We start from the raw sequence: 16280 nt of genomic DNA, 5'->3' as shown, positions 1-16280 counted from the left end.
GCAGGGGTTTCCATCCTTTCCCCGGGAAACCGGTCACGAACCCCCCTTAGTAACCTCGTCCCAGTTTCCGGAAGATGTGGGCCAGGGGCTCCCCTTGATCCCCCGTGTCCCTTTTACGGGCCCCCGCCGTTTCAAACGAAGTGACGGGGCTGGGGAGAGGGCTCCACGCCCCTTTTTCCAATTTTCCCCTTTTTTTAAAGAAACCCGCTCAATTTACCTTTCCTATCTTCCCCCATGGCGCAAGTATGGGTCCGGTCGGGGCCCGGGTGCCGTTGTACTGGATGTCTGCATTTCAACCTCTTCGGGATCGGGCCGGGCTGCCAAGGGAAAAGGCATCTGACGCACTTTTAATTCGGCCCCTTCGGTAAAGGTGGAGCCCCCGTGACCGGTCCACCAGAGGTGTATGTCTACTACTCCTCTGGCCGAATCCACCCGTTTGCCAAATTCTCGGTGCATCTTCGGGACTCGGTGGAGGAACCGCCCCGAGAATCATTACTTTCGACCCATCCGTAGCCGTTTCCTCCTATTTCACTGCGCTTAGCCTTTTCCGGCCCGAGCACTTCCCCTCGTCCACTTTGCAACGAGCGATCGCCATTCCTGCCTCGGCGATTCGCTCTTGTTCCCGAAACATCTCGAAAATCGAGACGCAAATTAATGCCGTCATTTGGTCTTGCTCTCTCCTCGCCGCGTGGTCCGAGACAATGTGACGGAGTTGTGGGTTCTTAGGGATCGGTGGCCGGTAGGGCGGCATTCTCCCGATCCACGGTGTTTGTCGATTGAGCCCCTCCTCGAGTTAATGGGGTTCGGGTCATCGGGGGCTCGGGGCAATCCTTCGCTGGTTCGCTCCCCCTCATTTTCCCTCGCCACAATTTGGGGTGTTAACGCGACTGAGGCTTGTCCGACGTCGGCCATAGGCGTTACGATTTAGATGAGTTTTGGTAAAAATCAAGACTAAGAACTATTATCCTAGCCCCGGTGGGGGGCGCCACCGTTTACCCCCGGTATTCGAATAATCAATTAAATTTATAAGCGGGTATAGGATATGTGCTTTGTTCTTGACATATGTTAGATAAAGGAAATAAAGATTTGAGGGCTCATCAACAAAGCAGCCGAGGATGTAAGCGTTTATGAACAATATGGGATACTCACTGGGGGGAAAGCAATAATAATAATAAAGAGAAGTGGCCTTGGCCGAATAAATGAGAGAGAGATTGTATATATGATTCTTCTATTACATGTGTTCTTGAAAGATAAAAAGAGCCAACCCCTCAAAGGAGGGGGATGCCCCATATTTATAGTGTTGCCTCCATGGGCTTCGTACAATGTGAACTAATAAAAATAATAACAAGGACGGCTCTGAGCGGATTTGGTGGGATTAGACTGACGGCGCCGTCTGACACACGCATGGTTGGTGATTGACCATGGCAGGACGCTACTGACGCGTAGCTCACGCGTAACGGCTATTCGGACCAACGGTCGCTCGGGGCAACAGCTATACGGGACACCGGCCATGGATGCTCGGAGCAGCGGACTTGGCCGTTTCGGTGACACCCGAGAAGAGAGGTCATTTCATCCCAAAGATGCACGGACCCTTTCCGTGAAAGGACCGGGTAACATCCTAAGAGATATTCCCCTCCTCCTCTATCGCTCGGTTTGGGTCATATCCGGTTTTCCGTATACATATTTAGCTTTTTTTTTCTTTTTCGAACACCCTGAATGAAAATCCTGGATCCGCCAATGATCAAAAACCCCAAAAGTCTCATCATGAGATTTGCCTTATACTATAAATCAAGCGCCTAAGTCTGCAGAAAAACCAAAACCAACAGGATTTGGAAGCTAATGAGGGATTTGTACATGTCGTCTTTTTTGGTCTGTGTAATATACTCGAGTTTTGGCAGGTTTGTTGCACAATTACATACCTACTTCTATAGATGGTTAGATTCTTTGGCAAGTTCTTGTGCATTGTATTTTTTTTTTTTTTAATAAAGCTGACACCATGATACATGGTTATTAACGAAGTAAATTTACTTTAACTTATCGATCAAAAAAATCTTGAATTTGTTGAATGATGTGCCTCCCTTTGCTTGATATTCAACCAAATATTGGATAACGTAAAAAAAATCCCCTTAGCATAACAATACAAATTTTACATCTTTCATGCAAGAGTTACGTGCAGTTCGCATAGATTTTATCATATCCGAATGGTAAAATCGGCTTAGGATACTTGCTAGATTAAATGGCAAAATATGGTAAAGTCGGCTTAGGATCTCAAACATTCGTCAAGTTGATCAAGTCCGCTCTACAAGTATATTATCTTTTTAATGTTTTGTTAATGTTTTAGAAGGCGGTTTAGCAATTGACGACCTCTGCTCTATTTGTAGAGTAAAGAAATTTCTATCTATTTAGTGTAAGGTACTACCTCGTGTTCATTTTATTTGTTAGGAATCACGATTACTAAAAATAATTGGTCCAAAACATTTATTAATTTAGAAAATTAAGATAGAATTGATTATTTATTTTTACCTTACCCTTGCTTTAATAAATATGGCAAGATGAATATCTTTGAAAGGAAGAATAGTATTAAATTGAGATCGAAGATAAAATAAGGTTAATTTTGTCAAATTATCCTTTTGGTTAATATTTTCTTAAGTGCGCGCAAAACACAAACATAACAAGTAAAATGAATAGGAGGGAATACACTTGAACACCTTTTGCCAGGTTTTGTGAGCTTTCGAAGTCCACATAGGTAACATTTTTAAGGAAATTCAAAGAAGTAAATCTAAATTAACAATTCCAATGGTCAATTTTTATATAGGTATATATATTTTAAAATCATATCCAATCGTAAAGTGTAATTCAAATCGGATAAGAAAAAGTATTTTCTACTAAACAAAGCTCGGGTCATACCTCCAAATTCCAAGTGTGATAAGAAATGATATGTTTTGATGACATGACAAACCCTAAGGAACCAGATACAACTAGGTTCATCAGTCTAAACTTAGTTAACCTTATGATATATCATATGCTGCTTGTCTAACTTGCTTCTTGAAGGATCAGATGCCTGCAGGAACTGCTCATATATGAGAGACCAGATACGTTGATTCATAAGGACCAGATGAGATTAGGTCTCCAGCCTGCTCAACCAACAATGCAATTGTAGAGCTATTGACAGTGTATCCAGTACTTACAACGTGTTCCAAGAACAGATGAGGAACCAGGTTCATCCAGATAAAGGTTCTGCTCACTGAAGCTGAAAGTCCAAATCCACTGTTTGTAAAGTGAGCTAGCTGAAAAGTACAATGCGGTACAGAATGCGGTACCTCATCAAGGCCGGGTGATTAACGGTCCGATTTCCGAGTGGTCATCTCTCTCTCTCTCTCTCTCTCTCTCTCTCTCTCTCTCTCTCTCTCTCTCTCTCTCTCTCTCTCTCTCCCCGTGCATATAAAGACATCATCTTCCAAGAGAAGACTCTTCTTGCACAATCCGAAAATTGCTTCATACAAAGTGCAAGTCTCCACCTTTCAAGGTGTTCCTCAAGAATAGAGTCTTAGCAACCCGAAGGACCAGGTCCAGAACTAAAGATATTTTAGGTCCTTAGGTTGTTGAGTCTTTGTTCTTTTGTGCTTAAAATGTAAACTTACTTTTCCATAAAAAGAAGCTGTTTGTAGGTGTTCTAAATTCTCAAGGTTGCTTCCACAAGCTCTTGAGTGGTACACTAGGCTAGAGTTAGCTTAGTTGTATTAGTGTGTGACTAGAGTTAGTCGCTGTGATGAATTCTCAAAGGGTGCCATTGAGTGGTACACTAGGCTGGGGTGAGTCTAGGTGTATTAGTGTGCTTGGCTAGGGATAGTCAAGTGTGAGGGTTGCATAAGCGTTATTGTAAGGGTGAGGGATTATGAGAGTTAATTCCTAGCTTACGATAGAGTTGTAACCTGAGTTGTTCGATTAGTGGAGTTGAAATCCTACAGGGGTAGGTCATGGTGTTTAATCCCTTGAGCAAGGAGTTTTTCACGTAAAAATCTTGTGTTGATTCTCATACTACATCGCATAAAGGAACCGGTACACGACCAGGTTCCCCATATATTGCTTGGTGGACGCACAGCCTGCAACAAAGTGTTTGGTAAAAACTATACTATGTGCACCAATGATAGTATTATGTAACGTCTGAATTATTCATTAATTTATTAATAATGTTTTTTTGCTTTTTGCCTGTAGCTAGGAAGATTTTTTTGATAGATGTTGGTGGTGCCCAATTGTCCATTCTTCCCGTTTCTCAAAAACGCATAATGCACAGTAATGAATCATTGAACATGATTGTTGCTATTAATTTTACTATAATTACTTAAACGACCTTATCTATCCTATTACATTTACTCAAACTTACTAATTTTGTTCCATAGCGAGGACCAAGGTCATATAAATGTCTGAATAACAAAGTTCAAAGAGGATATTTAACGGAGATGAGATTCAACTCTTAAGTCTTTTACATGCTTCGAGCAAACTTACTTTTCTCCTCTACATCATCACGCAGTGAATTTTGATGTTTTCTCTCTCTCAACGGAATCACACTTATAATTTACCTGTTCTATATACAATTACTCAAACTTTTTTTGTCATTTTAAAGAAATTAAAGAGCTAATTGATTAAGCTATACCGTTCAACTTTCCGTATGTTAATTGGCTCATTTATAGAAATTGGAACATTACTGCTTGTCACATGTACCCTGCTTAAAGTATGAAAATTGCATCTATGGAAATTGGAAGTCATTTATACTCTCATACGCGTGAGTTGATTAACTTATAGAATTAATTATGTATGTAGACATATTAATTCGTTTTTATCTCAGCTAAACATATAAAAATATCATTTCTTAAATTTATTAATGTTTCTAATGACCGCGCGAAGCGCAGACAATTTCACTAGTTGAGTTTAAAAGAAAAAGGAGTAGGTCTGTCTTATTGGAATAAATTTAACTTTTTAAGAAAAAAGCGTTTTTAGAAAAGGTTTTTAAAGCTTTCCAAAACCAAATTAAGCACCTTGAAGCTTTCTTATAACTCAATGTTGAAAATAATAATATAGAATTCCCCAAAGTAAACAAATATTACAAAATTTTAATATCTTTTCATTTCTAACGTCAAAGAAATAGATGAAAACAGTAGAAATAACATTCAACTGCATGAAATATATATATTGAAAAGTTTGAGATTATTTCATCACCTCTGTTCGTTCCTGCCCTATTTGAAATTGATTAATTTATCATTTTATTGTTGGTTTACTAAAACCTTTTTTTATTAGCAAATCGTTTTGTATTTGACCTTGTTATTTAACAAAACTCTAACACGAAATGGATAGACTCCATGTGTCTAAATTTTTTTTTAAAAAAAATTCAAATTTATACCTCTTTTAATTATAGTTCAAAATCACTTGTAAAATATATACTTATATTATTAATATCTCAAATAAAGAATAAGAATCATCTTTAAAATTTCTATAATATCTACTATTAATTTTGGTCAAAAGCAAAACTGATTATATGTTTTATGAGTCTTGATGGTAGTCTTCATAGTGTTGGGATCGAAATAATCAACGCGTCATGCGGAAGCTAACAATTTGCAAACCTTGAACAACGATAAATCAGACAACAAAGAAAATACACTAAAAAACATAATATTATAATATGGTTTGGTCAAGTGGCCTACATATTTGAAAAACTAATATAAAAAACTTAAAATCTATTGAGAGAATAATCTCCCCCTAAACAGAACTCTTTAGTGACTACACTGTGGATGCTTCTGTGTTATGAATGAGAAGAGAAATCTTCTATTTATAGAAGTCTAAGACTTCTCCTACAAAAAAAGGAATAAATATGGTAGAATCTTTTTCCACAAAAAAAAAACCTTTTCTACCAAGAAATGCTTTTTAAAGTAAAACATAATTATGGTAGAATCCAAATAAGGTGGGAAATTCAGGGCAAACCCTAACACATAGTGAAGGAAAACATTTTGAAAAACGTTTTTGAATTGCTTTTATGGCCTTCGTTAAGATTGTCTTTATGGATTTTAATACTTTTAAAGTTTCAAAAATGTTTGCAGACAAAAGCTGAATATTTTGCTATATATATATATATATATATATAATCTTATGGGTTCATATTTGAATAGAGCAAAAAAGACAAAGTAAACTCCTTTCCTCTTCTCCTCCTCTTTTTGGGAAATTTTGTTTGTGCAAACTCAATTTGTGGCTAGTGCAGTGTTTGGAAGTGTTGTGAAACTTGTAGGGCTAAACTATTTGCACCATAATCGTCGATAAATCGCTTTGAAAGGGATGTTTGACGATGCGATACCATCCAATAAGTTGATTTTATCCTTTTGTTCATTTTACTAATATCGTTAATATTTCCAACATCACCTTCAAGTTGAAGCTCCACTAAGAATCAAGGAAAAAACGATACATCTGAAATAAAACGATATAAATGTTCCAAACTATATCATGCTCGAATGGAGTTGTAATCTAATTCAACGTTTAAACACTTGAAACCCTATCATACTTGAATCCGAATCTGAATGAAATCTACTAACTTTATATGAGAATCTGATTGAAACTTACTCATTTTGAATGTTAAATCTATAACCAAAACATAACTAGATAAACAACAATTTAAGCAAAATTTAACGATTTCCACCGCATTTGATGGCGAGATGTATTGAATTCGAATGCGAAATTTCCAAATGGAGCCTCAGAACGTTCAATTGTGGACTTACGGTTAAAGTCGTTCATCCAAAGTATGTTCATTAAACTTTAAAAACTATTTTTGCACAAGCTTGGAATGAAATGGGATAGAATGACCACTTACAGTTAGGAATTAAGTAAATGACCCAAACTTTGTTAACGGGAACAAAAGTTAAATAACGATATTAATGATATTAAAAGATGGGGAAAGAACGCCGTTGCCCCTTGAAAATAAAATAATTACACACGCAACCCCTCTTACTTTCATGCTCCCAAAACTGTTCACCCGAAATGCCCCTATAATTATGATACCAACATGTTATATAACTATACACAGATGGTATTATGTTCATTTATTCAAAAGACATACTTTTATAAATAAAAACCTCTATAATACCGTCATTTTATATACATATCTTTGTGACAGATAATGGATGACTCCGTACCTTCAATGAGACACTCCTGTGCCCTCTCCGCGATATCATCGTGGATATAAACGTCTTCGATATGTTATATGGAGGCCGTCGGTCCCTCTCTAAGTCTCATGATACCATCACGACATGATAAACGTACCGCGATTGTATCCACTAAGGAAGGGTTTTGGACTAGGTAGTTAAATATTTTAAATTCGATTGGATAAGAAGCAAAATTAGTTTAGAGAGGGCATGGGGCGGGTAAACATTTTGCATTTTAGGAATATTTTGTGTTGTTTTCCTTAAAAGATCCTACTCATGAAATTTCCCGATTAGGAAAAAAATTAGGCCCAATAACTCAATATTGTCAAAAGTCCAAATAAAATCTACTGATTTTTAATGCGAATCTAAATGAAACTTACTAATTTTAAATGTGAAATCTTCTAATCTATAATCAAAACATAATTCGATAAACAATAATTCAAGCAAAATTTAGCTATTTCCACCGCATTTGATAGCGAGATGTATTGAATTAAATGCGAAATATCCAAATGGCATCTTGGAACATTCAATTATGGACTAACAGTTAAACTCGTTCATCTAGAGTTTGTTCATTAAAGGGAAAAGGGTCAAATTTGCCCCTCTACTATGCGAAAAGGATCAAATTTATCCTCCGTTGGGGGTAAATGTCGGTTCAAAAATACCCCGTTACCTATATGGTTCAAATATCCACTCTTCCATTAAGTATATGTCAGGTGGACGTCGATACATGTCATTGATATTTTGATAAGGTAGACGACACATGGCATGCGCATCGGTGGCCAACCTATTTTACTCCTCACCTCCTCCCTCCTTTTTTCACTAACATTTTCTTCCCTCCGCCACCGTTAACGCCGAAATTACCCCTCGCGTGAAGAGCCTAATGCAAATACTTAATCCTGATACGAAGAATTGGACTCGAAATATAGTTTGCAAACTCAAATACTTCTTTCTGCAAACTTTGATTTTGGAATTTTTGAACAAATGCCATAAAAAACCTTTGATATTTTTCAAACTGTTGAAATGTTACAAGAAGACGAGAAAACAACAGAATTAGGCAACAGTCTAAAACTATAGAAGTTCATGCTATGACTACGACAACAGAGGACATAGGAGCTGGTTTTTTTTTTTTTTCCTTTTAAACTCGTGTTAGTGTGGACATTACACTGCATTGCAGCCTTGTCGCAAGTTTTTGTATTTCAGCAGCTAGCCCACAACCTTGGGAGAGGAAAAATGGAAGTCCCAAATGATAACAAGCATTATTCAAAGGTATTTTGAGTCCAATTCTTCAGATTGTGGATTAAGTACTTGCATTAGGCTCTTCAGGTGAGGGGTAATTTCAGCGTTAATGGTGGCAATGGTGGTGGAGGGGAAGAAAATGTTAATGGTGGAAGAAAAAGTGGAGGTGAGGAGTAAAATGGGCTAATCGGTGACATGCTGTGGCGTCCCACCTCATCAAAATATATCAATGACATGTGAGATTGGATGTCCAACTAGGATATATTTAACGGAAGAGGGGTATATTTGAACCATATAGGTAACATCGGGGGTAGTTTTGAACCGATACTTTAACGGAGGCTAAATTTGATCTTTTTCACATAGTAGAGAGGCAAATTTGACCCTTTTCCCTTCATTAAACTTAAAATATTTATTTTCACACAAGTTTTGTTAACGTGAATAAAAGTTAAATGACGACATTAAAATATCCTACTCATGAAATCTTCCCAATTAAGAAAAAAAGATAAATTTAGACTCAAGAACTCAATATTTTCAAATGGAATCTCAAAATATTCAATTGTGGACTAACAATTAAGGTCGTTCATCTAAAGTTTGTTCATTAAACTGAAAAATCTATTTTCGAACAAGTTTTGTTAACGTGAATAAAATTTAAATAACGACATTAAAAGAATCTTACTCGTGAAATCTTCCAGTTAGGAAAAAAGATAAAGTAGGCCCAGAAAATCAATCTTTTCAAATAGAATCTCAGAATGTTCAACAGTGGACTAGCGATTAAGATCGTTCATCCAAAGTTTGTTCATTAAACTTGAAATATCTATTTCTTCACAAGTTCTGTTAACGGGAACAAAAGTTAAATAATGACATTAAAAGATCCTACTCGTGAAATCTTCCTAGATAGGAAAAAATATATATTAAGCCGAAGAACTCAATATTTTCAAATGAAATCTCAGAACGTTCAATTGTAGACTAACAATTAAGGTCGTTCATCCAAAGTTTATTCATTAAACTTAAGATATCGATTTTTGTAGAAGTTTTGTTAACGGGAACAAAAGTTAAACAATGTCATTAATGGTCCTACTCGTGAAATCTTTCCAATTAGGAAAAAAGATAAATTTACGCCCAATAACTCAATATTTTCAAATGAAATCTCAAAATTTTCAATCTTGGACTAACCGTTAAGGCCGTTCATCCAAAGCTTGTTCATTAAATTTAAAATATCTACTTTCAAGCAAATTTTGTTAACAGGAATAAAAGTTAAACATCGACATTCAAAGATCATACCCGTGAAATCTTCCCAGTAAGGAAAAAGAAATAAATTAGGCCCAAGAACTCAATATTTTCAAATGGAATCTCTGAACGTTCTTTTGGACTATGGGATCATTTGGTATGGTAGGATAAGGATAATATTCATGATAAGATGTAGGATTATTTTATCCCACATTTGGTTATCAATATTCATGATAAGATGTAAGATTATTTTATCCAGCATTTGGTTATCGGTATTAATTAGTCCCTGAATTATCTTATCCACCACTTGTACTAAAATGGTGGGATTACTATCCCATATAGAAGTTGAGATAAAATAATACAATGAAATATTCCAACCCATGTGATATTCTTGTTTATCCTACCCCGCATACCAAACGATCCCTAACAGTTAAGGTCCTTCATCCAAAGTTTGTTCGTTAAGCTGAGAGTATCTATTTTCGCACAAGTTTTGTCAACGAAAATAAAACCTAAATAAGGATATTGAATGGGGATGACCATACTTGTGAAATCTTTTCAATTAGGAAAAAAGATAAACTAGGCCCAAAAACTCAATATTTTCAAAAGCCCAAAATAAAATTAGGAAAAAAGTTAAATAACGATATTAAAAAAAGGAATAACCACATGACATAACTAACTCTACTATATATTTATATTTAGTAGCTATAGTTTAAAATAATTACATCCCATAGCTGATAATAATATGTTAAATACAACTTATAGCTATAAATATACACAAAGTAGAATACCCAACATCACATTATTCACTTCTAACCCAACCCTCTCATCTCTCTTTCTCTCCTCTTCCCCTCACTTATGTCCTTCACCGCCGGAGCCCCGTCTCTGACGAACCACCACATATTAATTATTCAGTTTTTCTCCCTCTTGAAAAATGTTCAATGTTCTTCAAGTCCACTATGTCTTTTCCGATGCAGGTAAACATTAGTGAAATTTGAATCATCGCTTAGCAGAAAAATCCAAGAATCAGATTCACAAGACTAAAAATTGCAATGGAATTACATTGTAGGACAAAAAATTCTGAAGAAAAAATCTGCCATATCGGATACGACGGCGGTGCGGACCGGAAACAGAGAAGATGTTGTGTTGTTGTTGTTGTTCGCCGGTGTTGATGACGATGGCGGTGACAGCGGACTGCGTATCCACTGTTGATGACGATGACGGCGGTCAGATCTGTGTATTCATCAGATCTGGCCGACGGTCACTTTTCCGGTCAGATTCCGATGCCGGATTTGAAAAATCGTGTTTCTTTTTAGTGTATTCATTAATTTTTTTGCATACAATTCAGTGTATTCATTGATTTTTTAGCATTGGGTGTACATTCGTTAATTTTATTTCTTGTATACAAATGTATACAGGAAATTTTTAATTGTATACAAATGAATAGAGTTAAATTTATTTCTTGTATTCAGTTTTTGAGTGAATTCGCTGATTTTTTTAGTGCAAAATTTTGTGTTTCGTATACAACCGATTAAATATAATAAAGTGAATATAGTGTAAAAGTAGCTACAATGAATACAGTTGAGTTAAATACATTTAAATTGAATGCAAAATTCAGCAAATTTTAATGACTGTATTCATGAATACAGCGACGCAAATACAATAAGTAACAAGTGCTGAATTTTGCTATATGTTTGCTATGTCATGTAAATAGGTAAAATGTAGCTAAAATGCATAAATAAGGCTTCCAAGTTAGTTATTTATGAAATTTTTCCTTAAAAAAATCCTACTCGTGAAATTTTCCGAATTAGGACAATAAATTAATTTAGGCCCAAGAACTCATTGTCTTCAAACGCCCAAAATAAAATTAGGCATAAAGTTAAACAATGATACTTTCGATATTAAAAGATCCTGCTAGTGAAATTTTTTCAATTAGGAAAAAAAGTAGGGAAAAAAACTTAAGTAGACAAAAATATGATAATATTTACATATTGTTAGCAGGAAAATGTAATTAACATCTTATGACACATTAAATAAGAGTTCTATTGTAAACAAATTGCAATGACTCCAATTTCCTCGTTTGTCCTTAATTTTGTGCACAATGGAATTAACTTTCTCTCTCTTCTAAAGAATCTTGTACAGAAATGATTATTTTTATTTACAATTGTAATTTTACCTTCTTTCTCTTCTTTCAACCTTCTCTCTCTTTAATATATATTCATCTTTTTTTCAATCATTATTATTATACTCATAATATTAGTGGTATAATTAGTAATATAGATTATTATAATCATAAATATTCTCGGTATAATTATAATATACATTATTATAATTATACTCATAATATTATTGATATAATCAATAATATTACTAGTATAATTAATAATATACATTATTATACATAGAATAATATTCGTAAAGTTTTGTTATACCTTGTATAATAATTTTATATACCTTGTATAATTAATTTTATATACCTCGTATAATTTTTTGTGTGAACTTAATAATATTGTATGCAGTAATACCTCATATAATAATTATTTTTCAGATATGTTTTTTATAAATAAAATGAAAGAATGGAGGAATGAGTAATAGGAGATGGAGGATATATTGGTTGAAGAAGATAGATAAGTTGGTAGATGTTTATCCTTAAATCAGAGAGATAAATGATGGTTTTTCTATTAAATGATGGATAAATGAAAATAAAGAAAAGAAGATATCACTCCCTAATTTAGGGGACATTCCCATTGTCACATATTTATTTTTAAATGTTATAAATGTAATAAATAATGTTCTTTTTGTAGAATATGAAAAATTGTGGTATTTATGTTCTTAATTCTTGTATAGTGACCTATGGTGTAATTTTCTCAAAAAAGTAAACTTAGGCCCAATAACTCGACATATTCAAAATCCCAAATCAAATCTTTTAAGATCCAAAATCACCAACCATTACAGGCTTTCAATTTTTCTTTTTCTAATTTGGACATTCTCGCTCGTTGACAAAAAAACACAAACATATTACATTTGAATGCGAAATCTTCAAATGGAATCTCAGTGCGTTCGATTATGAAGAATGGTAAGGTCCGCTATTTTAGATCAGAGACCGTCCACATTTTATTTATTAAGCTTAAAATATCTGTTTTCGTACAAGTTCTGTCACCGGAGATATAAGTTAAGTTCTGTCACTGAAAGAACCTACTCAAAAATTTGCCAAGTTAGAGAAAACGATAAATTAGGCCTAATGGATAGAAGTTAAATAGTATCACTGAAAAATCCTACTCATGAAGTATTCCCAGTTAGGAAAAATAAATAAATTAGAGCGAATAGATAGAAGTTAAATAATGTCACTGAAAGATCCTGCTTGTAAAATTTGTCAAATTAGGCAAAATGATAAGATAGGCCCAATAAATAGAAGTTAGATAGTGTCACTAAAAGATCCTACTGGTGATATTTGCCAAGTTAGGAAAAACGATAAATTAGGCCCAATAGATCGAAGTTAAAGTGTCACCGAAAGATCCTACTCGTAAATTTCAAAATTAGGGAAAAAGATAAATTAGGCCCAATAGATAAAAGTTAAAGTGTCACTGAATTGTCCTGCCAATAAACTTTTCCAAGTTAAGAAAAAAAAAATTAGGCCCAATATATAGAAATTAAATAATGTCACTGAAAAATCCTACTCATGGAATCTTTCCAATTAGAGAAGAAAAAAAGAAGAAGATAAATTTAGGCCTAACAATTCAATTTTTCTCAAAAGCCCAAATTAAATCTTTTAAGATCCAAATGCGAAATCTTCAAATGGAATCTTAAAGCGTTTTATGGACAAACGATTAAGGTCCGCTATTTTAGATCAGAGAGTGTTTTCCTCCAAATTTTGCTTATTAAACTTAAAATATCTGTTTTCGTACAAGTCCCGTTAACGGAGTTAGAAATTAAATAGTTTCACCGAAAGATCCTACTCATGACATATTCACAATTAGAAAAAGGATAAAGTAGGCCCAATAGATAGAAGTTAAATAGTGTCGTTGAAAGATCCTACTCGTGGATTTTTTGGCAATTTTCCAAGGCTCATTTTGCAGAATTTCCCACTGCGTGCTCATTCTCTTATGTCTACACACAATACAATGGTGGAAATATACTAATGAGGTTCGTTGTGGAGCAACTGGCAAAATTGCTTGGGAACTCTGTCAAAAACAGTCCAAAAGTAGATGAATTTGTCAAAAAAATTGGCAAGGATGTTTCACACGCTGAGAGTCTACATCAGAAGTTTTCAGGCAGCATTATAGTTGGTGTCCCGCTCACTTTTATGTCTGGATCCGTTGTTTGTGACATGTTGAAGGCCTCAATGGAGAACGTAGTTGGTACCGCCCCTGTTCACTTCAACATGCAAGGAACACCTTCTGCAAAAATCAAAGTTTTTCTCCTTTACAAAGCTATCAATGCTTTATTCAAGATCATTAGCAGTCGATCGCTCATTCCCCTTCCCCAACCCCCTTATTAATAGTAGAAGTATAGGGCAGCATGAGATTAAAGTCACTTGCCGTCCGTTCGCTCTCTGTTCAACAAATCCCCAACCCCCTTATTAGTAGTCGAAGTATAGGCCAGCATGAGATCAAAGTCACTTGCCGTCCATTCGCTCTCGGTTCAACAAAGGCCATCGATATTCCCGAGAAACAAGAAAGCAAAATTGAACTCAAAGTGGTCAAAAATGAGGTCAAAGAGATTCAACAATCAGCCAAGAATTCCGTCCTTCAAAGACGGAAGCTAAAAGTTGTTGTTATCCTAGAGACACAGAGGTTCATTCGAGCCGAATTTGTGAAAAATAGGAAAAACACTAAAAACGACTTCGAAGAGATCCTTAAGAAGAAATTGCCTGGAATCCTAAGGGGAGTGATGGCTAAAGAATGAAAGAGAGGACTATTTTAGATTCCTCAGATTTTGGTTAAAAATAGTAGTGACTATTTTGTAACGTTTTGGATCTTAGTTTGCTTGCTTTCTTCTTTTCTTGATTTTAGTTTATGAAAGGTCATATGGCATTACCTATGTTTAAGGCCGTCATGGACATAAAATACCAAGCACCTCAAGCACAATACATACATATTGGGACTCTAAAAGCAAGATCCTACTCGCAATTTTGCATGGATTTCCCTTCAAAGACGCTGCTCTTTAATTTTCACTCTTCGCTTAAAAGTGGCCAAGAATATCCCGAGGTTCTAGATTCGAACCCCCGTTCAGTAAAAGAGAAACAATTTCGCAAGGCAATGCTTCGCGAAAATTGTGCCTTATAAGGCAGAATTTGCCTTAAAAATCTGCCTTAAGGCAAAAGATTGCCTTGCGAAATTTTGCAAGGCAGGATTTTTTTTACTCTGCCGGAATTCTTCAAAAGTTAGGCCTAACTTTTGCCTGAATAGGCCTAATTGCTACGAAACTCTACCTTGTAATTTATTTTTTATTAAGCCAAGCTTCAAACCCAGAACATCGGTATATTTTAGGCGAAAGGCAAAAATTAAAGACCACCCCCGAGTAAGGCCAATCGTGCAAATTGCGCAAATTACATTAGGAAAAATGATAAATTAGGCACAATAGATAGACGTTACGTAGTATCACTGAAAGATCCTACTCGCAAAATTTGCCAAGTTAGGAGAAACCATAAATTAGGTCCAATAGATAGAAGTTAAATAGTGTCATTGAAAGATCCTACTCGTGAAATCTTCCGGTTAGGAAAAAAGATAAATTAGGCCCAAAGATAGAAGTTAAATAATGTCATTAAAAGATACTACTCGTAAAATTTGTCAAGGTAGGAAAAACGATAAATTAGGCCCAATAGATAGACTTAAATAGTGTCATTGAAAGATACTACTCGCAAAATTTGCCACGTTAGGAAAAATGATAAATTAGGCCCAAAAGATAGACGTTGCATAATGTTACTGAAAGATCCTACTCGTAAAATTTGCAATATTTGGGAAAACGATAAATTAAGCCCAATATACAAACGTTAAATGGTTCACTGAAAGATCGCATTCGTAAAATCTTCCCAATTAGCGAAAAAGATAAATTAGGTCCAACTGATAGAAGTTAAATAACGTCACTAAAAGATCCTAGTCGTGAAATATTCTAGTTAGGAAAAAAATAAATTAGGCCAATAGATAGAAGCTAAATAGTGCGATTGAAAGATCCTACTCGTAAAATTTGTCACGTTAGGAAAAAAATGATAAATTAGGCTCAATAGATAGATGTTACATAGTGTCACTGAAAGATCCCACTCGTGAAATTTCCCAGATTAGGAAAAACGATAAATTAGGCCGAATAGATAGAAGTTAAACAGTGTCACCGAAAGATCCTACTCGTGAAATTTTTCAAGTTTGGAAAAACGATAAATTAGGTCCAATAGATAAACATTACATAGTGCCACTGAAAGAGGGTCATTCGCACAAATGCCCTTATTCGGCGGTGGTCTTTAATTTTTGGCCTTCAGTACTTTAAATGGCCGAAAATACCCTTGAGATTCTGGGTTCGAATCCCAGTAGAGTATAAAAAAAAATGCAAGGCAGAGTTTCATAGAAAGGCCTAACTTCTTTAGAAACCAGCAGAGTGGAAAACAAATAAATTCTTAAGACAAGTTGTGCCTTAAAGCATAGT

Source organism: Lycium ferocissimum, chromosome 10, assembly GCF_029784015.1.
Source record: "Lycium ferocissimum isolate CSIRO_LF1 chromosome 10, AGI_CSIRO_Lferr_CH_V1, whole genome shotgun sequence".
In the NCBI taxonomy this organism is placed as follows: domain Eukaryota; kingdom Viridiplantae; phylum Streptophyta; class Magnoliopsida; order Solanales; family Solanaceae; genus Lycium; species Lycium ferocissimum.
The sequence above is the reverse complement of the archived record's forward strand: the minus strand, read 5'-3'. Positions refer to the sequence as shown.